Source organism: Podarcis vaucheri (assembly GCF_965113315.1).
Source record: "Podarcis vaucheri genome assembly, chromosome: 4".
Taxonomy (NCBI): Eukaryota; Metazoa; Chordata; class Lepidosauria; order Squamata; family Lacertidae; genus Podarcis; species Podarcis vaucheri.
The window spans coordinates 34,022,418-34,049,947 of record NC_138762.1 but is presented as its reverse complement, the minus strand read 5'-3'; the positions used below and the strand labels follow the sequence as shown (position 1 = coordinate 34,049,947).

The following is a 27,530-nucleotide window of genomic DNA, read 5'->3' as shown; positions in this document are numbered from 1 at the left end:
TGCTTCATAGGTATTCATCTATGCTTCTCTTGCAGGAGAGAAAACTTAATATTTCTAATAAATCAGAAAACTGTCCCATACGACTTTATCAAGTAAAAAGGACTGAATGATTTTCTCTCTTCCATAAAGGCTTTAGCCAAAGTCCATTGAAGTCAATGAACTTTGGGTCGTGACCCTAAAGCCAAATATAGCAGAAAATAATTTCCGAAACGAACTTCAGTTTAGTAGACATTTTGCTACCAAATTTGCCTGCTTGGTATTTTCACATTCTGGTCCTATTAACAAGTAGGGACTGACTAAACTCTCAAAGGAATTAACGAAGAATACATGTATACCAGTCAGTCCAAATTGTTTTAGCTACAGGGCATGGCAAAGCATGAAATAACTACTTCAGAGCACTTCCTCATGTGGGTGTGTTAGATAACTGTCTGTTCCAACGCTAAAATAAAGCAGACTGTGACCAAACCAACGCTACTGTAGGATGTTCTCCTACTAGATGGAAAGGGGTTTCAAAGAACTGCAAGGTGCACAACCTATTATGCCCAGGAACGTTACTTCATTACTGCTCACTCAGTTACTTTTTCTGAAGTATACTTTCCACGGCTCAATACAAGTTACCATCAAGTACCATACAAGTTACGGCTCAATACAAGTTCTGTTAATTAAGAGAGATTTTGCAGGGAAATAATTTATGCCCCAAAAATCAAATATTTTCAATGACAATTTTTTTTCTTTTAAAATCCACATTCTTCTTTTAACTCAGGAAAAAGCACACACACACACACACACACAGAGAGAGAGAGAGAGAGAGAGAGAGAGATTTGCCCCATGCAATGTGATATTCTGCTCACCCAAGGGTCTTATAAAATTAAGCAATATATTTTTACCCTTTTTTAAAAAGGGGGTGTAGAACAGCTGGCACAACACCTTCCATACCACAAATTCATGAAATATTACAATAAAATAAAATACGATAAGCCTGCAAGGATCCCTGCAATTGAAAGAGGTATCCTATAAGGGAATATATACTATTCTAGTTCAAAAGCAAGCATCAGGTGTCTGAAAACACATACACTTCACATGGGGTGACTGGCAGCTGAACACTGCTGCTGAAGCTTGCCAAGCGTTCACCAAATTGCTCCCCCTCTGAGGCATTTAATAATTTGCACACAGCTCTTCTCGCTTTCCTACCTCCCAGCCTAGACCAAAGTTTCAAGGTCTGCAATTCCTGGCAGGGGAACTACGTACACTTTTAAGGCTACAGATTCTTATGCTTAGTTCATATATATTTAAAAAGAAGTATATGTCCTTGCTTAAACAACTGTTGGTGTGTTTGACTTAAATGATAAGTAAGGGAAGATAAAAGAGGCAACTGAATTGCTATCCGAAGTAACATCATCTTGGGTGCTGGAGGTGGAGTGTCGCACTGCAGAAAACTGTACTTAAAAGTCCATCATTAAACATTTTGCCAACCAAACTTATTTTAATGCACATTTATCAAAGTATTAGAGGCTGAAAACAATTCAATATAGCAAGAGGGAGCCTTATTTGCCAAGTCTGTTGGATCATTTGTTGCAGTAGTTTAAATTAACATGGCTTGTCCAGCATATCCTCTGGTGAGATGGGAAGCTTATAAGTTTAAAAAAACAACAGCAGCAACAAAAGAAAAACTTGGCATGCTGCTTTCAAGTGGACAACACTGATAACATCAAAAACTTTTATCATCTGGAAAGTATAAATTAAATAAATGATGCAAGCAATCTCTTCTACGCTGCTAGGTGGGTTAGGTAAATAGCTGTAAGGCCTCCTTTGTGTTATCAAGAAAGGCATAATGCAATTTAAAATAAGGTATGTCTCTTGTTATTTTATAATCTTGTTTTTAATGGATTGCGACTGTTGAAAGATCTCCACTGATTAGCATCCATTTTCTATAGCATAGTAATTACTCATGGATTCTCAACAATATTTTATGTAACTCCCTTCCACTTTCTCCTGCTTTCTTTTTATATAGGCAGCGAGTATTGTAGTTTTACTCTGTAAAAGCACAGACATGAGTTCAGGTTTAAAAATCCTTATAAATGGATCAGCTTGGCCAGCCTTTAAAAGCTACTGCGGGGAGGTGGGGGGGAGGGAGAGAAAGAACTATCATGAAAAGCTCCTCAAACAATTTAAAATGGTCTTCGGCACTCATCACAGTCCGTTCCTTGGCAAAATAAAAATAATCTCGCAAACATCTCCAGTGCTTGAAACAATATACAGCTTATGGGAGAAAAGGAATAAATAGTATTTTTTTTAAAAAAAATAAAGCACCCCCTCTCAAGACATTTTGGTACATTGTAAAAGACCCTCTCCCTGCATCAACACAGAGCAAGACACAAGAACACTTCAAGAGAGTGTGGGATGAAAAGAGTTGTGTGTATATATGCGTGTGTGTGTGGAGGGGGGGGGGAGGAAGAGGATTGGAAGAAATCAGGGATACTAACTCCCTTTTAGAAAGTTTGAATTCTTATTCCTCAAGAGTAGCCCGTCTAGTAAAAAAAAAAAAAGCAAGCTATACTCTCTCTTTTTTCCCTTCTTTCACACACTAGCAGCAATCATATTTTTTTCAAAAAAAATATTTTTTGGCAGGCAGGGAACAGATAGATGTAGAATATTGCATTCGAGAACATCTATCCCCAAAGAATGATTTTTATTTATTTTTAAAATCCCTTTCAAAATAGTGCGGCCTGCTTCCCAGGTTGCAATTTGTTTTTATATATCGAAAATATGGACTTTAAACTCACAACAGATACCAAACAAAGAACAGTAACTGTAATCTCTGGTCACCGGCATTACAGTTAAAAACTCATTGGCAAACACAGAGACAAACACACACACACAACATTTAGCAGTAAACAAGGAGAACATGATATATGGACAGACAGATGGAACATAAACAGAAAGGAAAAAGCAGAGACCCACTAACATACGGAGAGGGTTGTTTTAAAGGAGTGAAAGATATTGATTTACTTGGAACCGATGTTGGAAAAACAAACATATTTGTTTCCTTTCCTGGTTTAAAATAAAAAGTAATTAAAGTGAAATATTATAAAGCAGCATATCTTTAAATAAGTGGTATGGAGGAAAGGGGGGGGGATGCATTTGTGAAGGAGGCTGGCCTATAGATGTTCCAAAATTTTCTGCTCACACATAGGTCTCACAAACTTGCATCCCTAAAATAAAACAGCAAGAGGAGATAATACAGAAGTGTCAAGGGAAGGAGGGGGGGGATTGTGGGGAAAGGAAAGGAAAATATTCTCTCTCTCCTCCTCTTCTTTTTTTATAAAAGTTGACTGGCCTACCTTGCTCCCCAGTCCTCAGTTTGTCTTCTCATAGTCGCTGTCTCCCTGGAAGTGCAGTGTGAATGGTAATGACTGCCTGCCTCCCTAATGAGTCCATTTTCCTGCTCTTGATGTTGTGTATATACACACACTGCAACCTACCTTACAAACCACAGAGACGGGAAAGGGAGAGAGAGAGAGAGAGAGAGAGAGAGAGAGCGAGAGAGAGAGAGAGAGCGCAAAGCGAGAGTGTGAGAGACAGAGAGAAAGGCACACACAGACAAAGCCCTCCTACCAGACAGCAGACAACCCTCCTTCCCCTATCTAGCAAAATACAACTCGGCTAATGCAGCAACAGGTTCAACGCTGCCAGACTGAGACCGTGCAATAGAAAAGGGTATATATATAGTGGAGATCAGGATTTCTGGCACACAAGCCGTTTAATGTCAGCTGGCCCCACCTTCCTTATTTATGTTACAGGATGTTGGAATGCATTGTTCCAGGCAGTCCGTGTAATTATCATAAATACATTTTTTTGGTGTGTATATTAGCAGGAAAGGCTGAAATGCATCAGCCACTCTGCTTTGTAACCTGATAGCTTTAACACATGCATGGAAAGTGTAAACATATCTCTTTTGACAGGCAAACCACACAAAGCCTTCTGATGATTGGGCATGAGATCTTTTTAAGAAAGCAACTCCTGAAGATAGATTTCCCCAGACAATAGTGGAGCAGGGAAAACCGATCTTGCTTAGGAGGAAGGCTGCAGAAGAGGTTGCCAGTAAACAAATTAAGGGAAGGCCATTTCTCCAGCATTCCCTCCCTCCCAAATATATATATATGGAATCTTCTCCCCACAACAGCTATAATAATGTCTTCTACTTATGTCTGAACAGGTGCAACATGTACTATAGGACATAGTACACACTGTTACAAGGACAGAAATAAACCCTTTTTTGAACTGTAAACAGGACATGGTTATTTAAACTAGTATAAGGTCTCAGATGCAGCACTTTCAGCTCACCCTCAGTCTGATACACTAAGAAGAAAATAATAACCACGGCAATTGAACAGTAAAAATTAGATTTTAAAACATTATGCCACATCTAAAATACACATGTATATTTACTTAGCAGATACAAGGCAGACAAACTTGTACTCTTATGTGACCAACTTTCAAGGGAATTTCTATGTTCCCATCTTAAAGCTGCAGAAGCAATATTTTATATACAGTGATGGGAGAGAGAGAGAGTATATAACATTTCATGTGTGGTAAGAACCATACATATATACCATAAGTGAGCTTATAAAGTACACACAAATGAGCAACTAGGCTACTTCCCATGGGAGACACATTCTCAGCTTCAAGTCTGCAGAAAAAAATAAGTCAGGTTCAAAATATTTGGATGATACATGCAACCTCCAACTTGTTGTAAGACTTGCTCACTCAACTCCACTGTACACACAATTTCTGATACAGTACCAGAAGTAAAAATAAAAATATGTAGGCACAGAGACTTATAGAGAACAGCCACAGTAGTGAAAAATACACATACTGTATTGCTTCCATAGGTGGCTTCCCCAGAAGTACGGCACATTTGTCTATTACTACAACAGGCTAGGCACCGTCCTAATGTACATTTATCCATGTGGACTGTGGTTACACACAAAGGAAGCTGCCTTATACCAAGTCAGAGCCCAAGTCCATCTAGCTTACCATGGTCTGTCTGCACTGACTGCCAGCAGCTCTCCAGGTTTTCAGACAGGAAGTCATTCCTAGTGTCACCAGAAGATGCTGGGGATTAAACCTAGGCCCTTCTACATGAAAACCAGGTGCTCTACCACTAAACTACAGCCCTTCCCACAGTCAGCTTGCTAAATAAAAGGCTTATGAGTTTTTGCTCCAACAAAATTACTCCTACAGGTGAAGATAGATAGGCTGCAGCATTCTGGAGGTCTTTATTATTTTACCAATTTTGGATGAGAAATAGAATACTTGTAAGGGTACTACTGAAAATCTTAACAGGAACATGGCTTATAATATATCTCAAGCTACGCATATCCAGTGCAGGGATTCAGTGTCATAGCACATCCAAGTCTGACACACAAGTAGACACTCAAAATAGATACAGCTGTATGTCCTTCCCTTTCTTTACGGGTGTGACTTGCAAACGCATTCCTATGAACAAACGTTGTAACTGTGAACATATGGAGCTGCCTTATACTACATCAGACCCTGGATCCATCTACCTTAGTACTGTCCACTCTGACTGGCAGCAGCTCACCAAGGTATCTGGAAGTAAGCTGAGCCCTGACACACAAGGTCCTTTGCTGGCATTGCTGGGGATTGAACATGTGATCTTTTGTATGCAGCACATCTGCTTTATGATGGAGCTATGGTTTCTAACTTCCTCCTCTGCTACAAACAGTCCTGAAGAACAGTGTTGCAGCAACTTGCCCAAGGGCTAACAGTACATAGCTAATACTGATATTCAAAGTATAACATGATAATCACATTATCTTTTCCTGTTTGCATCTCCCTCCATCTCCATGCTCTCCCACTGTTGTCCCCCTTGTGGCTATTAAAGGTAAAGGTAAAGGTACCCCTGCCCGAACGGGCCAGTCTTGACAGACTCTGGGGTTTGTGCGCCCATCTCACATCTATTGGCCGGGGGCCAGCGCTGTCCGGGGACACTTCCGGGTCACGTGGCCAGCGTGACAACGCTGCTCTGGCGAGCCAGAGCCGCACACGGAACGCCGTTTTACCTTCCCGCTGGTAAGCGGTACCTATTTATCTACTTGCCCCCGGGGGTGCTTTCGAACTGCTAGGTGGGCAGGCGCTGGGACCGAGCAGCGGGAGCGCACCCCGCCGCGGGGGTTCGAACCGCCGACCTTTCGATCGGCAAGCCCTAGGCGTTGAGGCTTTAGCCCACAGCGCCACCCGCGACCCGCCTTGTGGCTATTATTAGATTATAAATCCTTTGAAGTAGGAACCTGTCCTCTCGTTCTTTGTAAAGTGCCAGCAACCTATATTACCTAAAATAAGATCCAACCACTTCACTGAAGGCGGAAAGGGAGACATTACCGGGATTTCAAAGGCGGAATTGACATCCGGGGGAGAATTTCTGAAAGGCGTCGCTTTGTCCTGGATCTTAGGCAAGTCAATTGAAAAGCCCAACAACTTTCGGGGTGTCCTGGTTTTTACTTTTTAAAATATGGCAACCCTATGTATTCTGACACGCTACTATGGCTATAAACCAGGTATATGTTGTTTTCCCAGCAGTGGCAAATCAACAGCAATGGGGAAATGCTCTTGGTGTCTTGCTCACAGCCATAACAGCAATACCCAATCCCAGAAAGGAGAGGGGCAAGAGAGACTTTTGCTTCCAACCCGCTACTTGACCCATGAGCAACAAGCCAGGTAGACAGGATGGTAGGATGGGAAATAGGAAGCTCATTTGAGAGTCTGGGGTATGGAATCAGATCCTTTTGCATCTCCCAGCGACATAATTCAGCTCAGAATATGCAATGCTATTTTTTTTTAAGCTTGAGGAAATAGTTGTGCACATCCAATTCTGTTCATAATTGAGGGAGTTTGCCCCATCACTACAATTTAGAACTTTAAGCATTACAACCTATCTACTGTAGTAATCCCAGGGTGCAGTCTGAAAGCACCTTCCTGAAGACTAGAGTCAAGGTCTACTCTAGTCAGTGCCTGGATGGTGACTATCTGGGAACTACACGTACACTGTCTTGGGTTCCATGATGGGAAAATGTAAATCTAACAAAGGCAGCAAAAATGGCCTTGATATAAAGACATTTCCAATGTTTCCTATAATTTAACAATCCTATCACAACACTAAGTAACACTCAAGTTAGTATATAAAACTTTGGTTTTATTGAACCCAGTAAGAATATATCATAAGCGCTGCTGGATCAGACCAAAGGCCTATCTAGTCCAACATCCAGTTTCCCACAGTGGTGAACCAGGGGTTTGTAGGAAGCTCACAAGCACAACACGGAGGCAAATACCCTGTCCTGCTGCATTCCCCCCTCCCCAACAACTAGTACTTGGATGCATATTGTGTCTGAAACCTGAAGACTGCATATAGCCAGAATTCATAATATGTAGTGTGAGCCAGTAGCTTATGGCTTCAAAAAGAGTTTAGACAAATTATTGGAAAATACGTCTAGGAATGGCTGTAGCCATTAAAAGAGGTATTCTCCAAGGATTTGTCTAAACTCTTTTTCAGGCTCTAAGCTACTGGCTGTCATTACATCTTACAGCTGTGAATTCTGTAAATCAGTTGGGCAGTATCCAACGAAATAGATCTGCTAGTGCAAGGATTTCTGCTTGTACAGTGGAACTTCTTCCTTTTCTATCACCGCAAACACTCTGAATCTGTTCTAGGGGTCGTCCCCCCAACAATCCAGAGCAGTTTTTTTAGGGGTAGGTGGGTACAGGCGCATCCAGGGAGCAGAGAAGTTCCATTACACAAATGGAAATCCTTGTGCCAGCAGATCTATGTAGTTGGATAACACCCACTGCTTGTTGGCTGAATTTTTAAAAATTTGTCTGACCTAAGATCTCCCTCCATTCAGGTTCAATAGATAACCCCGAATTCTAGCATCATGAGAGATGGAGAAAAACATTTTTCTATGTGCCTTCTGCACACCATGAATAATTTTCTAAACCTTCATCACCTCCCCTATTGCTGTCATGAACTGGCAGGACAGCAAGAAGGAGGAGGATCCGGGGATGGGGAAGGAAAGGTTGGTGTAGGAAGTACTCACAGGGCGACAGAGGATGACGAGGAGATGTGGGAGGTCAATGCACAGGAACCAGAGAAGCAGAAACCATCACCAGAACCAGAGGGGCACCTGTTTCCACAAACATGTCAGGCTCTGAGGCGTAGGGAGCAGCAGGCAGGGCACTCTAGGAGGTCTGAGGCAGTCAATGGCTAACAGCCCAGCAACCTAGCTGGCCAGGTGGGGGTCGTTAGCTCTGGGAGGAGGTGTGGGATTTCTGAGCTGAAGTAGGGTTGGAACAGGTGAGGGTCACATGCCTCATCAAGCCCAGATGATGCAAACAGCATGCAGAGTACAAACAGGAAGCAGAGCTGAGGTGCTGTGTCTGCTCAATGGCCCATGTTGATGGACCTCAGCTTGGATGTGACAGGATATCTGTGGGGCTGTGCTTCAGCTTGGACATGTGTTTTGACCCTGGACTGGGGACTTGACATGCTAACTTGCTGCCAGGTAGGCCAGGGGTTCACAACAATTACTTTTTTCTAAACTAAAAAGTCTCAGACTTTGCAACCTTTCCTCATAGGCCCCTAAAGTTTTTGCTGCCCTTTTCTGCACCTTTTCCAGATCTACAATATCCTCTGTGAGATGTAGCAACCAAAACTATATGTAGTGTTCCAAATGGCATAACAGCATTACAATATCAGAATGGAATTCACCTTTTTCAAAGCTGATGCACACTATGTCAAGGTTTTCCACCAATATCTATTTTCTCCTTGGTTATCATGAATTCAGACCCCACCATCGTATAAACAAAGATAGTCTATTTTCTCCAGTGTGGATCACTTTACTCTTACATCCCACATTGACCTTTTCACTGCGCATCACCCAGTTTGAATTGATCCTTTTGGAGGTGTTGCCTGCTTTGGTTTTCACCACCCTAATTAAACTGGAATGGGAGCTTTGTTCCCAGTATAAATAGTAAGCATGCCTCCCAGCTGAATTGGGACCACTACAGAGGGCAAAGGGTTACACCCACTACCTCAGCTGATCTGAATCAGGGCCCTTATACAGAAAACTTGTTAAAGCTTGCACTCAACAGCATAGGCGCCGACTCCATGGGGCTTGAGGGGGCCCGAGCCCCCTCAAAAATTCGTTTGGGGGGCTCCGCCCCCCAATAATCTCCGGCGCCCCTCCAGCAGAGCGCCACCGCCGCCCCTCCCCCAGCCCAAAATGCACAGGGTCGGGCTCTGCATGCCTCCTGCCCTCCCTCCCGAGCAAAAGCTCCACCCAATTTCCTTCGGAGCTGATTAACAGGCGCAGCACGCTCTCCCCTATTCGCTCACGAGGAGGCGGCGCCACTTTATTTGCATATTCATGAGCTTATTTATTATTCATGAGCTTTCCCGGGCCCCCCCAATATTTTTTATAAGTCCGCGTCCCTGCTCAACAGTACACCATATTATTAATGCCAAGTATACTTTGGCCCTTAAATGTTTCTAGAAATATAGTCTACATTTTACTTAATAGGTTCTATTGAGTTTAATGGGGCTTACTCCTGATGAATGGATACAGAAGTGCAGCGGAAGAGCCTAGAAATTCTTGTAGGCTGACACAACTATTTCCAAAGAACAATAGAACAACTTCTCTGGTGGCCCAGAATAGGAAACTTAACTAGATAAAATATTCTGGTTTCAATTCTGGCCTACTCTTTAAGCTAACAGTAAGAATAAGAAACAACAACAATCTTGTTTGCCTGAACTGAGTCATTTCTGATTCATCAGCTGCTCAAATGTGTATTAGTAACAATAAGAACCACAAGAATGTCTAGGACAATTAAGTCAGTGTGCTCCCAAACCTCCACCTGAGAGTATAAAGTATCATTGTTAATAGGAAGAATCACCTCTGAGTTCAGTGCAGATTGAAAAGGTACCTTAGGAGTCATTTTCCACATGAAGTTATACTGAATCGCTTAAATTTTTTTCAACCCTTCTGGAATTCACTAATTCAGCCTGTGCCAAGTTAACAGGATTCTCAGGCGTGACAACCGCTAAGGGAACTAGCACTAACACACATGTATGCGTGTGGGTTTTTGTTGGGGGGGGAGTATTTACGATGTGTTTAAATTACTATTAATGGTTATATATTGGTTCTGAAAACGAAAGCTGATCAATGGGACTCACATTGGTCCACAGTATTGCCTCTGAAACCAGCTCCTACAAACACAACAGGACTGCTGCTAAAAACATTAATGCCATGCTCCTATCCTAAGGCCTGTAATCAGCTCCCCTGTAAGTTAAGTTGATTTCACAGCAAGTACCTATAGCAGAACCACAAGCCAGGGGGACACAGTGGCGCCATGAATAGCTGCCATGAAATTCATCAGACCAGCATAGGAACTGATCACAGTTGCAGCACATATATATGCCCATTCTACAAATGGACAAACAACCCAAGTCCATTCCGCCCCCCTCTTGTTTGTGCCCCAAAGCACAGTCTATCCTGTCCTGGCCATTTTAAAAGGGTGGAAATATGTACAGAAAAATGAAATTTAAAAGGATCAAAAAATGTAGGCACTACTTATGAGGGAGCCCAAGGGCTGCTTTAATGTATTCTCTCTTTCAACAGTGTAAAACTGCTAGGTTCAGCTTCAAAACACAGGTAAAAATGCTTCTGAAAATACTCCAGGAAGCAGAAGCACATCACAATGTGTCATTGCTTCCTGGTAACTGTATGAGGGAAAGATAGTAGCCCTGATGTATTGATGGGAGCAGCCATCCTTTCTACAATGCTCCTTTGTTTGCACGTGTAACTGTAACATGTTACTGGAGCATTTTTTTAAAAAAGGTTTTTTTACCCTGTACAGCAGTCACATTTTGTAACTGCTCCAGCAGTTTTAAGCGGTTACACAGAAAACAGCTTTGGGAATGGCAGCCCTGAGTCCGCAACCTGAGTATTGGCAATCCAAACTGTACTCAAAAATCTAAGGTAGGCAGACTAAACCATAGATCCATTCTCCGTTCAGACTAGAAAAGTAGGAACTAAAAGTTTTCTCCAAACTGCAGAAGAAGCTAATTCCTCCTTAATTAATTATTCATTTTAAGATGAGGAGAAAGATAGACATTTCTATTCTACTGTATTTATTTAACAAAATTTATACACCACTTGAGAGTAAAAAAACAACAACCCCAAAAACAAAACCTCACAGTAGCTTACAAAAAGATAAAGCAATAAAATCAAGAACAATTCACAAGAGACAGAGAGAACATAGCATTTTACATTGAAATACAGGTAAAGGACCCCTGGATGGTTAAGTCCATTCAAAGGTGACTATGGGGTTACGGCGCTCATCTCCCTTCAGGTCGAGGGAGCCAGTGTTTGTCCACAGACAGCTTTCTGGGTCATGTGGTCAGCATGACTAAAACGCTTCTGGTGTAACGGAACACTATGACGAGTGCCAGAGCACACAGAAACGTTGTTTACCTTCTCGCTGCAGTGGTACAGAACAATCCTGTATTATATAGGACAGGTGGCAACCCCAAAACACTTTTTCTATAGTGCAAGTATAACTTTTGTAAGAAGCATCAATGTAGGCTTGGGCTGCCAAACATACACAAGAATGTGTGTAAACACCATTACAGGTCTCCTCAAGGTCTACACACTATCTAGTCAGAAATATGCCTCCTTGGGCTTTGTGTGGGATATAAACTGGAGGAAAACAGAATAGAATAGTGCCAAAACCTGCCCTCCAATTTATCAACAGCTTCCCCCCCCCCCCATTTTTCTGCCTCTTTCTCAGGACATTTTGGAATTTATTTGGAATTCTGGTTAGTGTAGGGTTCAGCTTACCTAATTGTTGCAAAGTGGCTGTGGATGGTGTGTGGGCTTTCCTTTCCATCAAACATTTCTCTAGCTTTCTGCAGCCTCTCAGGCCGCCTATGTTTCCTGATTGGAAAAAGCCCCATAGGAGAAGTTACCTCATGTTTTCCCCTGAGTTTGAAGCTGTGGAAGGCAGGGATGGTGGAGACCGAGTGCCTCAGACTGTTGCAGTTGCTGGTTTTGTTTTTAAGAAAAACCTTCTCTTTTACCATAAGAAACCTTTCTGCATTGGTTTCTTTAAAAATAAAAGACTTTTTAAAAACAAACAGGTGTTGGCTAATGTGAGAAAGCGGACCCACCTTCCCATCCTTACAGAAAAGCTCAGCTGTGGACCTCACGGGGTGGACCAAAACTCTGAAAAGCTGCAGAGTGCAGACCACTGGAGAGGTGATTTCTACAATGAAATAAAGGATACCTCACAAACACCACTTGGCTGCTGCACAATACTGAACTTGTACGCCATCCAGAAAATTCCATAGACATTTTCCCTTCACTTTCAAAATTTTCTAATGCAATTTATTATCTCATAAATTTATAGAGAACGGTAAAAAATAACAACTGAGATTAATTTTTTGCCACAGCACTAGAACAGAATAAGGGCAACTGGGCCCTACTTATTTGTAATCAGGCTGAGGCTGCACTCACACCATAGTTTATTGTGATGTATACAAGTCATACGGAGCCTCAGGCTCACATGTTCTTCCCTCCCTCCCTCCCTCCCTTTTTGGAAGCTTTCACATAGAGTTTTAGTTAACCGCAGTTTGCCGTGTCATTCAAACTAATTGTAGATGGACACTACGTAGCTTTGGAAACTACTTAAGATGGCTTGTTTAAATCTGACAATAATTAGTGCTAACTATAATTTGTCATGGGACGCGGGTGGCGCTGTGGGTTAAACCACAGAGCCTAGGACTTGCCGATCAGAAGGTTGGCGGTTCAAATCCCTGCGACGGGGTGAGCATCCATTGCTCGGTCCCTGCTCCTGCCAACCTAGCAGTTCGAAAGCACGTCAAAGTGCAAGTAGATAAATAAATTCCCTTCCTCCAGCAGGAAGGGAAACGGCGTTTCTGTGTGCTGCTCTGGTTCGCCAGAAGCGGCTTAGTCATGCTGGCCACATGACCCAAAAGCTGTATGCCATTTCCCTCGGCCAATAAAGTGAGATGAGCGCCGCAACCCCAGAATCGGTCACGACTGGACCTAATGGTCAGGGGTCCCTTTACCTTTTATAATTTGTCATGCCAGACTACGTGACTGTGACTACTGTGATTAACTAAAACTGAAAGTAAATGCTTCTGAAGTCCCCCCCACCTGGGGGGGGGAAGAATGTGAGCCTGAAATTAATTGTGAATTATGTGCATTATGCTAAACCGTGGTTTAGTGTGATAAGTGAACAAAGCCAGTAGGTCCTGACTGGACAACCAAGGCCAGTCTGAGGGATTATCACATAACAATTTGATAGTCTTGTAAACAGACATAAATGGTAGCACAGATCTCACACATACACTGAACATTCTGGCAGTATTATATAGAATTATCAATGCCATATATTAAATATGTAATCAGTCGTGTCAAGCTATTTCCATAGAACTTTACAACAAGCTGAAATAGAAATGCTCTTTTTAAAAAAATATATTTGACCCTAGCTCTCTCTTTAGCTTGGCAGTATCTCACTATCCTGTTTCCAGAGTGACAGCCTTGACTATTCAGTTGTCTCTGCTGATGTCCTGCAGTGCGTGTGCAACTTCATTCAAATGGATGAGAAAGATACCAATTAAACAAGCACAAGAGCCCTGCAGCTTGCCAGCCTGATTCAAATTAGATACCTGTATGAAGTGATTAAAATTGGGGTTTTTAAACCTGACAAATAACAAGAGGACAGTGTGTTTGATTTATATCAGCAGGAACCAACCAAAATGTAAAAGGACCACGCAACAGCTCCACATCACCATAAAATCACCAGTTAAGGTACAATGAGGATTGAACAAGAGAAATACAATGTACCTTTGCTGTATTTGCACCATGTGCAGCATTTCACAACTTCTTTCACTTCAATAATCATTACTTTAGTGTCAGACAGTTCAATAATACAACATTTTGCACCATTCTAATGGTCTTTCTCCATAGACCTCAAAGTAAATTACATGCCTTTATGGACTTTGTCAAGGAGGAGGAATTTAGGAAGTGAAATAAACGCAGAAGAATTTCTGAAACTCAAGACTCAGAAAACAGAAACGAATCACTTAAATTAGGAATGTTGAACATACCAGAAGCCTTATAAGTGTCCTTAAGAACCCCCAAACACATATCTGCTTTAGGGAAATATGTATAATTTGGGGCTATTTTGGTTCAGGAAATTTATTTTGAATTGTGCTTGGAAAAAGACCAGGGGGGCATGAATATTACACATGTCTATGGCATTTTTTAAAAGTTTAGTATTTATTTGAATTCATAGTTTGGTACCAAACTGACTATGGCACTGGCCAACTGATGCACTGGGGGAATGGGGTGTTGACACACACTTTTCCTCTCAGCTTCTTCCCTCAAAGACTAGGAACGTGCATGGTCCAATGAAGAAACAACCTATAACCAACAATGGTAGCCTTCCACAATGTTATTAATCCACTATATTTTCAAACGTTATGGGCTCCCTGGTTTAGACCACCTCAGAAGCTATAAGACAGAATCACTAATTAATATAATACATTTTCAAAGCAGTTGATGTTGGGAACCATCAACCACATCCTGTGATGGTAAACTTGATAATTCAGCTATGTGCTTTGTGAAGCACTTCAGTTTGTCCTATTCAGATTCATTGGATGACCCCAGATTCTAGTACCAAAAGAGAAAGAAAACCTTCACCCTATCAACGTTCTCTACACCATATGCATCTTTTTATAAACCCATTTCATGTCCTCCCTTGCTCATCTTTTTTCAAAACTAAAAAGCCCCAAATGTTGTAACATTTCTTCATAAGGTAGATACTGCAGCCCACAAATCATTTTGGTTGCTTTTCTACATGTTTCACAGAACTATCATAACCTTTCTAAGGTAAGGTTACTAAATGTTTTACAATTAATCCGGGGACACTTTTCAACTTCAGTCGGAATGGTTGGATTTTGTCAGGGGACTGATTTGTAAATCTGGGGACCGTCCCCGGGAAACAGGGACGTCTGGTAACCTTATTCTAAGGTGGATCAATCAGAACTGGACACAGTATTCCAAGTTTAGCCACACCACAGATTTATATTATGTCACAACTATGTTGGCAGTTCTATTTTTGTTCCATTTCTTCATAATCTCTTACATGCAGTTCCGCCACACACTGGGTCAATGCTTTCCTTGAGCTTCTACTACAACCGGCCTCTGTTGTCAGAAGCAGGAGGCCTCTACCTACCAGATGCAGGGAATCACTAGTAAGTAGGGTGGGGATGGAGTTGGGTCCTGCTTGCTGATCTCCCATAGGTTGGCCACTGTGAAAACAGGATGCTGGACTAGATGAGTCTTTAGTATGATACAGCAGGGAGCTTTTCATGTTCTTACTGGGCAGACTGGGTGATTTGCTAATTTTTAAGTTTCTTATACTTTGCAAGTTGATATTTGATTCCACCTTAATGAAAATGAATTATTACAAGACATAATAATGGTTAAGAGTGGTAGACTCATAATCTGGTGAACTGGGTTCATGTCTCCGCTCCTCCACATGCAGCTGCTGGGTGACCTTGGGCTAGTCACACTTCTTTGAAGTCTCTCAGCCCCACTCACCTCACAGAGTGTTTCTTGTGGGGGAGGAAGGGAAAGGAGAATATGAGCCGCTTTGAGACTCCTTCGGGTTGTAATAAAGCGGGATATTAAATCCAAACTCTAATAATAATAATAATAATAATAATAATAATAATAATAATAATACAGTGGTACCTTGGGTTACATGCACTTCAGGCTACATACGCTTCAGGTTACAGACTCCGCTAACCCAGAAATAGTGCTTCTGGTTAAGAACTTTGCTTCAGGATGAGAACAGAAATTGTGCTCCGGAGGCACGGCAGCAGCGGGAGGCCCCATTAGCTAAAGTGGTGCTTCAGGTTAAGAGCAGTTTCAGGTTAAGAACGGACCTCCGGAACGAATTAAGTACTTGACCCGAGGTATCACTGTAATAATAATAATAATAATAAAAAATCTGTACACTGCCCATCTGACATTGTGACACCCAAAGAATATTTTCTGAGGCTGCAGTTTCATATCCACTTACCTGCAAGTAAATCCCAATGAGGGAGTAACATCTCAGTAAGCATATATAGGATTGCAAACCATTCCCTACTGCATCTGTGGGGAACACTGCAAATTCAGAGTAGTTCAGCTCCAGAGACAGTCTGCCCTAGAAGAATGACACTTCATCCCCACTCCAGTCCTAATTATCTCTGGATAATTTTGGAAACAGTCAGAAAGGTTCCATAGAAACTACTTGTTATAATAAACAAAGCAGCAGGCTTTTAAAAGATCCAAGTCCAGAATAGGTGGCAGCTAAGGAACAAACCAGTCAAAAAAATAAGTAGCCTATAAACTCAAGGATAAGGAATTCCACAACCTACCAGATTTCAGTAGTGAGAAGTTTAGAAAAGTGTTTTTCTCCTCCCAAGATGGAATTTTAAAAATTTAAATTATCTGTTGGGGGTTTTTTGTTAAAAATTGTGAAATGCAAATATCTTTTACATCACCAGAGAAGGCAGAAAACACTTCAATTAAAATTGATAGCTTAGATCAAAGAATAAAAGCCATTATAGGTAGAAGAGTGAATAAAATAAGAAAATAGAGCATGCAGAGCATAACATTTTTTTCTTTTTTAAAAAAATCTCCCCCTTAAGGAACATTAAATAGCTTTCCAAGAATATATTTTCCATTTTATCAATTAAAGATAACTAAAGATATAGCACTCCTCATGTGGAGGGAATTCTACAGATCCCTGATGATGAAGGTAATGCAGAACTGCTATGCAAACTTTTACTATCTTAGCTGCTCAGTACCATAATTTCAAGCTATCCATGAATTTGCTGGCTGAAAAGTTCTCATGTTCCTTTAAATGCTTCCTGTCAGTTCTGCTATAGACAAAATGAACCAGGTGTAAAATCCCAGCTAATGAAAAGTAGGGATGGAAGAGAAATTAGATTCAGTTTGCATTTACAAGCAAATTTACTTGCAAATAACCAAAATGCAGCCATTTTTCAATAAAGTTATCCTTTAAAACTCACGTGTCTGAATTCTGAAATGAAGTTCTCTAGTCAAGTAATGTGTTCAAAATTGCATATACTATGGTCAATTACGCATTAAAATGCACATATTAATGAAACTAGCATACCAAGGGTTTTATAATAGGAGGAATTGCTTTGTAAAATTGTGCATTTGGGGCAAAATTGCATAAAAAAGTGAAGGTGAGGAGAAAAATCAAACCAAAAGGCTAATGAATTTTCATTAGGAAGATAGATAGATAGATAGATAGATAGATAGATAGCAAAATAATAAGGAAATCTAGATACCAGGTTACCAGACGTCTCTTTTTCCTGGGGACAGTCTCCGGATTTACAAATCAGTCCTCTGAAAAAATCCATTTATTTAATAGGAAGTTGAAAAGCGCCCCCAGATTCATTGAAAATCTGGTAACCTTAACCTAGATAAGTATGGCAGGACAACTTACTCTATGATCTTAACCCCTTCATGCATGTTGATTATATGAGGCTGGATATTCCACAGATAAAACCTGTGATAGACACATCAGCAGTTGCAGCAGCAATTTTTATGTCAGAGAAAAGCTTGCTGTGCATTGCAGGAAGGATGTCATATAGTCTAAGAACGTAGAGGCTTTTTCACATGAGCTACACTTGAGAGGTCATGTGAGGAAAATAAGCAGTCAATTTGCACTCGTGAACTGCCCCAAAGATGAGCACCATTCCAGGCTCTTTCTTCCACTTTCCATCTGTAGTTGTTTTTGCTTTTCAACCCAAAAGATTAAACTGCAACATACACAACTTGATAAGACATAAGAAGCTTGTAATGTATTTATTGTCATGAACATCATCAACTTCACTGTAAGACAAAAGCAGCAATTTAAATAAATTATTGATGTGCTTTCTTTATACATACCTTGTTTTGTGGTTCTACACAAAACACAGTAAGCAAAAGAAAAGGCAGGGGGGAGAGATAAAATAATTTAATATTCCAGTTTTGAGGATTACAGTAACATGACCAGATAGAAGTGAAAACAGACTTGATACTGGCCATAAATGTCATTTAGTCTTGCCTTCTTATGGATTATGCACTGTTACTGATGAGATGTAAATAAATAAATAAATAAATAAATAAATAAATAAAATAATTCATGAAATGACTAGGAAAAATTTGTCATTTACTAAAATACAATTGAAAAAAACTCCCCAATTGCATTAATATTTGGATTAATATGAAGTCCAGCTGTTTCTGTCCAGAGTAAAAAGTCTGAATTTGGGAAGTTTACATAAAGTAAACGATTAAGCCATATACAGTGGTGCCTCGCAAGACGAAATTAATTCGTTCCGCAAGTTTCTTCTTCTTGCGAGTTTTTCGTCTTGCGATGCACGGTTTCCCATAGGAATGCATTGAAAATCAATTAATGCGTTCCTAGGGAAACCGACTTCAGACCAGGTCCGGGGACAGTCTGTCCCCGGACCTCTTCTGAAGGCTGGGGGGGGGGACAAGGGCTTTTCTTCCCACCCCCAGCATTTTAAAAAACCCCGGGACAGCGGAGGACTTCTCCGCTGTCCGGGGCGATCTTAAAATGCTGGCGGGCGGCATTTTAAAATCGCCCCGGGACAGCGGAGGACTTCTCCGCTGTCCGGGGCGATTTAAAAGCCCCTGGGAAGGCAGGCAGGGGGGGACAAAGACTTTTGCCCCCCGCAAGCCTTCAGAAGAGGTCCTGGACCTCTTCTGAAGGCTGGCGGGGGCGAAAGTCTTTGCTCCCCCCGCCTGCCTTCAAAAGCTGTCCGGCCAAGGCTTCGCGGACCTCTGCCGGCATGCCGAAGCCTGCGCGCGCTAATGTCAGCACGTGCAGGCTTCGCGGAGCGCTCCGCCAACAGCGGCACCGCTTCCGCTGCTGGCGGAGACTTGCCCGCATGCCGAAGCCTGCGCGTGCTAATGTCAGCGCGTGCAGGCTTCGCGGAGTGCTCCGCCAGCAGCGGCACCACTTCCGCTGCTGGCAGAGACTTGCCCGCATGCCGAAGCCTGCACGCGCTAATGTCAGCGCGTGCAGGCTTCGCGGAGTGCTCCGCCAGCAGCGGCACCGCTGCCGCTGCTGGCGGAGACTTGCCCGCATGCCGAAGCCTGCGCGCGCTGACATTAGCGCGCGCAGGCTTCGCGAAGTGCTCCGCCAGCAGCGGCAGCGGTGCCGCTGCTGGCGGAGACTTGCCGGCATGCCTCTCCTGCCTTCAAAAGCCGTCCGGGATAGCGGGAAGCGCTTCCCTGCTATCCCGGACTGCTTTTAAAATGCTGGCGCTGGGGAGCAAAGCCTTTCGGCCCCCGCCAGCCTTCCTGGACCTCTTCTGAAGGGGGGGGAAGGCTTTGCTCCCCACCGCTAGCATTTAAAAGAGGTCCCCGGAGATTTCCCTATGGGCTTTCGTCTTGCGAAGCAAGCCCATAGGGAAATTCGTTTTGCGAAGCGCCTCCAAAACGGAAAACCCTTTCGTCTAGCGGGTTTTCCATCTTGCGAGGCGTTCGTCTTGCGGGGTACCACTGTAGTTACATATAATTGTAAACATATATTACAGTTTACAATTAATGTGATTAACATGTGCCTGTAAATGTACAAACCCAACTCCTGCAGCATTCAGCATATTTCAGAGACATCTGTGGTGATGGGGAGGGAAAATATACTCTTAGCTATGAGTAAAAACAGGACAGCTAATGCTTCTCTGTAAAGCCTGACTAATTAGTGTTCATAGACCACTGCAAAAAGCAAAAAGCACCAGAGAAGAACATTAACCTCAAATGCTGAAAAGGCTTCATCTCTTGCATGACAAGAGCACTGAAATACCTGTAGTTTCCATGACAGTCAATATCCCCAACATAATTTACAAATGATGAGAGCTATCCAAATAAAATAAATGTCTGCTCAGCAGAGTAAACAGAGACAGCTTTACCAGTCCCAATTTAAATGGCTGAGATGATCAATAAGAGAATAGTAGTGGCCACAATGAAACCTGTATTAATTATGAAGAGAGTTATGAAAGAAATTAATCATTATTATGGGGATCACTGGAGGAATGTAATAGCTTTGGCCAGGTCTACATGACTCTTAGGATGCTTGAGGTCAAATATGCTGAGCCTGAAATAAACTTTAATATTATCTGAGCATTGCCTACATAATATCTCAGAAGTTCCATAACTCTGTCCAAAATAACAACCTCCCTCATTCCCAGTAAGGAAGCATTTCAATATGCTATCCCAAGATGAGATTGAGGGGCCTTTAAAAAAAATGTTTGTAATACTTCAAGGAATTGATTAATGTAGTGCTGTATATAACTGAAGTAGTTTTAGACTCAGATCTTTTCAATGTGGCTTTTTTCTGACAAGAGCTCAGCATTGTTTATGGATTTAAAAAACAACACCCTCAGGTTTAGGCAGCATGCCTCAGTAAAATAAGCAGCATTTTCTAATAAAACAAACTGACAGGAACCTCAACAGTACTTAATCCACGATTATAACGAACGAAGGCATTCAGAATGCTTTGTCCCAGAACTACTTAGTTCTGTATTGTTGGAATAAGCCCCATTAGTCAGCACAAGCAATAACGTTTATTAACACTGTTATTAATAACAACATCAATGTATTTTCCATTTTGTAAATCTAATTTTATTCTTACTTAGGCAAGGTAATATTCCTAATGAAGTTTTCTTATGAGAGGAACTTGTAGCATAAGTCCAGGCATTTTGGACTTGCTGCATCTCTCTCCCTTTAAGGAAGTATTCTTGATTCTGAACAATTCACAACATCTGAAAACATTCCTCATGCTTTTGTAGTTTTGAGATGTAAGCCCCTCTTCTCAGAAAAGCTCCTTGAACAATCTCACACAAATATAATCTGCATTTCGTAAGAAAGGTTTGGTATAGACAGAGCAGCCCCATGTTGTGCTCCAATTAAACAACTGCATTGTAGGAAAGCATCACAACTTGTAACTGTCATTAGTCCAGGTGTTCACATATTTCCCCACTTTAACAAGAACTGCCAAAATCCAGCAAACCAACAACTGGTTGTGGTAAATGATAGGCAAAATGGGTTAGACCCCAAAATGTCAACGTTTTCATGCTTAGAATCATAGAATCATAGAGTTGGAAGAGGCCACAAGGGCCATCGAGTCCAACCCCCTGCCAAGCAGGAAACACCATCAGAGCACTCCTGACATATGGATGTCAAGCCTCTGCTTAAAGACCTCCAAAGTAGGAGACTCCACTACACTCCTTGGCAGCAAATTCCACTGTCGAACAGCTCTTACTGTCAGGAAGTTCTTCCTAATGTTTAGGTGGAATCTTCTTTCTTGTAGTTTGGATCCATTGCTCCGTGTCCGCTTCTCTGGAGCAGCAGAAAACAACCTTTCTCCCTCCTCTATGTGACATCCTTTTATATATTTGTGTGTTACATGCTATCTCCAGAGTGAGAGATCAGTCAAAAGAAAAATTGAAAGAACCTTGAGAACTAATGGACGCTAGAAAGCTAGAGTCTTGATCAGGGATCAGCAAACTTTTTCAGCAGGGAGCCGGTCCACTGTCCCTCAGACCTTGTGGGGGGCTGGACTATATTTGGGGGGGGGGGTGAGAACGAATTCCTATGCCCCACAAATAACCCAGAGATGCATTTTAAATAAAAGGACACATTCTACTCATGTAAAAACACGCTAATTCCCAGACTGTCCGCGGGCCAGATTTAGAAGGCAATTGGGCCGGATCCAGCCCCTGGGCCTTAGTTTGCCTACCCATGGTCTTGATCATTGATCATGGCTAAGAGGACTCTCTTACTGATCAATCTATTTTCAAGCTAAATGCTTGAAGAGACCAATATGAGCAAACTGCTGTTCTGCAAAGGAAACATCCATTTCTGTTGCTGACAGCTGTGCTTGTAGGTAACAATTATCCCAATCCTTGAATACACACATTGTTTTAAAGTGAAAAATAATTTTTAATGAAGAAAAGGCTTAGTAAGTGCAAATGTAAGGCAATTTGTTTAATCCGTGCAGCTATATTACTCTTTACTTGCATAGTTCTGAACATGACATATACAGAGATGCTTGTAAAATATTTTAAAAGGAGCAACTTTTAGGACGGGTCCCTGAAATCCAATCCTAGTTCTAATAAAGCAAGAGCCCTTGGATAAACTTGTTTGAGCATCAGGTTCTCGGACTAAAAAAAAAAAAAGGAGGCTCAGAAGATTTGGCTAGTAGTTTATGTCTGCATGACTCTTCAAAGAAGAAAAATACAAGCTAGCTGTAATGTTTGGAGACTTGCAGCTAGGAATTTCAGGTTGGCCTTAATTTCTATTTGCCTCCTAGAAACAAACACAACATGGTTAAAAATAAAGCAGAGAAATCATTGCACTTTTAAAGGCAGAATGGCATTAGTTCCATCTAACTTTAAAGCTGTTAACAAGGTTATTAAAAAGTAAGGCAGAAGTTTTTTTATTTCCGTTTTCAAGATCTAAGATAAATGCTTACTTATAAAACAAATAATGTTACATTGGGTGGTATTCTAACTTGCCCCATCAGTTTAAGGATTATTGCTAGCGCAATGAGACTCTTCCCCTCCTCTCCCTACATATGCCATGCATCCTTCCCAAATTTGCTTCAGATGGTTGGGGAAACTCCTAGAACAGATTTAGGAAGTGCAGTGGGGCGGGGGGGGGTGTCCCACTGCACTACCGGTAATTCTTGGACTGACCCCAACTTAGCACTGTGTTGGAAAAAACCCACTGGTTGGTTAATACAGTCAGCATTTGTGTCAATATTTATTTGTGCTCCATTCCTGAAACCACAAGTGGTGTGATTAGGGAAAGGGGAAGCTGTGGCCCTCCACATATCGCTGGACTAAGCACAGGCTCCCCATCCCTGATATATAAAAACCTCCCCACAGAATACCATAAAGCAGACATGATTCCTCAAACAAAGCAGGAAAACTTAGGAAAATCCAGGTGTTTGGATCAAAGAATGCTCAGATATACTGCACATCATTAAAGAGAAGCTCATTGAAGGATACTCAGGCTGGCTACCAGTATTCAGTAAAAGCCAGCGTACCCTAATTTTCCTTAACTGGGGTGCAATCTGGAACCACAAAAATAAACAGCTGTTATGCAGGCCGGGGAAGGCAATGCCCTCTGCCTTAGCTATACAGTGGTACCTCTGGTTGCGAACGGGATCCGTTCCGGAGGCCCGTTCACAACATGAAAAGAACGCAACCCGCAGAGGTGCATCTGTGCATGCGCGGGTTGCGATTCACTGCTTCTGCACATGTGCATGACGTCAATTTGCACTTCTGCACATGCGTGAGCGGCGAAACCTGGAAGTAACCCTTTCCGGTACTTCCAGGTCGCTGTGGGACGTAACCTGAAAGAATGGCATATGAAGCGGACGTAACATGAGGTATGACTGTACTTGACAGGGCGGCCTCTAGGCACTGTACAAGGTCTCACTTACCGTTCCAAGCCTGACAACATATGAAGAAATAAAGAAAAAAGTGCAACCCTGAAATTCCTTTAAAATCTATCTGTTGAAACAGAAGATACAGGGGTACCTTGGTTTGGTTTGCATACGTTTTGGATTACAAACGCATCAAACCCGCAAGTGTGTGTCCCAGTTTGCTACCTTTTTTTAGATTACAACTCTTTTTTCTTTCCTTTTTTTGGATTACGAACAATTTTTTGGGGGGAGGCCCCACTGGCAAAAGCGCACCTTGGGTTACAACCTGTTTTGGTTTACAAACAGACCTCTGGAACGGATTATGGTTGTAATAATAATAATAATAATTATTAATAATTTATTATTTATACCCCGTCCATCTGGCTGAGTTTCCCCAGCCACTCTGGGGAAACCAAGGTACCACTGTACTTAAAACACCCAGAAGACTTGCATGGAACTTGGGCAGGCTAATAGGGAGGATGCTTTTCCCACAGAATGCCGTTCAAGCTTCTTGACTAGGACAAATGTCAGTCTTGCAAACATACAGATTTAATTATTCTTGGTGCAATGTAACATCCTTTTTTTACCCTGTCAATTGCCACTAATTATTATTTCCTCAAAATCCAAAAACTAACTACCCTGCCTCCCCATATTGTTTTATATGCCCCCTATACTTCTTTGAACCATTATGTGTAGGCAATACAAGGGACAGCACTGACTGTGTTTCTAAACTAGGGCTGGTGAAGAAGTGGGATCACTTATTTAAAACTTTTTCTCAAGTGCAGAGAGTGGGATTGAAAGTAAAATCATCTAAGAGTGGGTTTGAAACAGTCTCCCGAAGCCCTAAACATCACTTCTAGTGACATTAACTTGAGCTACATGTCCCATCGGAGAGTAAGTGTCAGCAAAGTAAATGCATTAGTTAAAGCTTAATAGTAGTTTAGTGTTCAATATCTTGAAATATTAAATATGTTTTTTTCCCAAAGTAAACTGCAATTCAGTTTTAATGAAGACATTAACCTGCTTGATTTGTAAGCTCTTGTGGGAAGCCAGTCTAAAATACTGTCACAAGAGGTGGGCACAAGTAGCAGGAGCTACAAGAAAGAAATCAAACATATTTTAAATGTTTAAAAAGGAGCCAGAAACTGAGTGCCAGCAAGCTCATGGTTTTTTTTTATTTATAGTTTGGGTTAATGTGATTTGTGCACTTTGAAGATAGTACAGTTAGAGTTAGTTACAGTACAGTCATACCCGCAGCGTTCGTAGCCTGAAGCACCCTGTCTGCGCACGCGTGTGACACGATTTGGCACTTCTGCGCATGCGTGTGATGTCATTTTGTGCTTTTGCTCATGCGCGAGCACCGAAACCCAGAAGTAACCCATTCCGGGTTTGGCGCGGTCCACAACCTGAAAACACTAAACCTGCAGCAATCGTAACCCGAGGTATGACTGTATACAGTATTTGTTTTTATGGGAGTTTAAAAAATGACAGCAACACCTTGCATATTCGCCAATGAGCAGGGAGTGGGGGAGGGAGAACCCAATTCAAAAGCACGTGAAAAACACAAACTATAAAAATAAGTATAAACTAGCATCAGTAGCATCAAGACTCTGAATAGAGTACTGCAGGAATCACACAACACAAAAAGAATAGATTTTGATTTAAAAACTTGGCGAAACTTCCTTCCTGTGGAGGTGAGGATGTTCATGACACTGATAGGCTTCAAGCACATGGCAAAAACTTGTTTGTGCTGCCAATCTTTCCCAGTTTAATTTGACTCTTCCCCAACCCCTACTTTCCAATTGCTAGTCCTTCTGTGTTTTATAAAGATCATCATGATTTTGTTGGTTTTTAATTGTATTCTTTGTGTCTGTGTTTGTGATTCCTATTTATTTGCTTTTATGTGAACCGGTTTGAAGTCACTTGTTTTTTGTTTTCATTTGTTTTGTACGAAAAATGGTATACAAGAACACAAAAATAAATAACTAAACATTTAAAAATCTCATTTGCGGCCCATCTAAAATGACACACCTACATTATTGCAGCCAAAACAAAAATAGTCTGCTTCATTTTGAGAAACTAAGCTGATCCTGTTAAGCGTAGATATTGACGTTTAATAGTATTAATAGATAATGATGCAATTAGCACCACATAAACTATTACAAACTATTATGACCTATATGCCTTAGTAAAATCTGTATTTATAGAGTACCCTGGCAACAGACTATTAGTACTTAAGGAAACACTTGTTCAACCAAGGTTCTTATTTTAGTGGCCCAATTAAAACCTGATATCTCAACAAGCGATGTGCTTCTAAAGAAAATTTCTCCCCAAACAAACTAGTGTACATGTGCGAGACAGAAGTTTCTCACTTCTGTTGCACTTCCAGCATGTATGATAAGTAGGCCTATTTTTATTATTATTTCTATTAAGCCCTATTCTGAGGGTCCACACAGATAATGGTTTGCTCTTGCAAGTATAGAGGGAGAAGTGGAAGCAGCTACTTCCTGCTGATTCGGGAGCAACCAAGTAGACGTGTCTTTGTCTGTCTGCCTGCTTCCCTTCTCTCACCCAGGGAAGTTGATAATGTAATAGCTATAGAGCTGGTCCATGGAGGGAGACACGGATTTAAATTCTGACTCTGCCCCAAAACTTAATATGAGAATTTAGGCTGAGAGAATGCAAACTAAAAAAAAGCCCTACTAGTCCAGCATTCTATTTTCCAAAGCGGTCTCTGACAAGTCCAAAGGTAGGCAATAGCTCTCCATTTCTGTTGTTCATAGACATACTGCCCATACCTCTCAGCCATCTTGATTTTCCCAGGACACCCCAGAATTACAGAAGCCATCTCAACTTCTTTTTTTAAAAAACATAAATATACAGTTTTAATCCAAATTTTCACAAATTCCATACTTTTGGACTTCCTTCAACTTCTCTGACAATCATCCATATTTAACTCTTGCTTACGCATTTCTTCTGCTCTCTATTGCCATTAGTCCCCCCTCCAATCATCCATTTTCATTTAACAATATACCTCAGTTTTTACAGTGCTTCTTCAAACCCCACCAGCGTTGTTTGTACTTCATATGTACTTTTCAGATATTCCACAAATTTCCCCCAGTCCTCGATGAACTTTTGGTCTCGAAGATATCTAACTTTCCCTGTTAACTTGTCCAGTTCTGCATAGTCTGTTAATTTCATCCTCCATTCCTCTTTCATCGGTATTTCCTCTTGTTTCCACTTCTGAGCCGGTAGAATTCTTGCTGCTGTAACTGCGTATTGAAAAAGCTTATAATCCTTCCTTCTTATTTCCTTTCCTGTAATGCCTAAAAGTAGGGCTTCTGGTTTCTTAACAAAAGTATACTTCAACATTTTTTTCATCTCATTATATATCATCTCCTAGAAGCCCTTCACTTTCTTACACTCCCACCACATATGATAAAACGTTCCTTCTTTTTCTTTACACTTCCAGCATTTATTACAGGTTTTATACATTTTTGCTAATTTTACTGGTGTAATATACCATCTGTAAAACATTTTCATGACGTTTTCTTTTAACGCAGTACAAGCAGTAAATCTTAAATTGAAGCCATCTCAACTTCTGATTCAATCCTGGAATGTCCTGTTTTCCCCCTCCAGCGCCTCTGCTGCTGAGCTTGGTGTTTGTAGCCAGCGCTTGCGCTTGCAGTAGTGCTGCTGCTCATGAAAGAAATGGGTCTTTTGGCGCCATGCTCTTGCGTGAGTCAAAACTGTACACAGTACGGCTGCACCATAGGTCTGCATAAAGATATTATGATATTGGTAGTTGTATTTTTTTGTCCCTTTCCTACGTCACAGGATTATTGCGATTTTAAAAGAGGGGGAAATCCTGCTATGCAAAATTACCGGTGGGCATAAGAACATTT

At 41.5% G+C, this 27,530-nt stretch overlaps 1 protein-coding gene across 11 annotated transcripts in view; it reads right to left on the bottom strand.

Annotated features, from left to right (window-relative positions):
• Window positions 1–27,530, bottom strand: part of ZBTB20 (zinc finger and BTB domain containing 20) — a 511,117-nt gene that overhangs the window by 471,501 nt on the left and 12,086 nt on the right. For 9 of the 11 annotated variants that reach the window (XM_082221564.1, XM_082221570.1, XM_082221558.1 and 6 more), the window contains exon 1: window positions 3,342–3,679. The exons of the other annotated variants lie outside the window; for them this stretch is intronic. The gene's annotated coding sequence lies outside the window, so the exon portion shown is untranslated. Of the gene's footprint in view, window positions 1–3,341; window positions 3,680–27,530 lie in introns of those variants that run through there. 11 annotated transcript variants of the gene reach the window in all.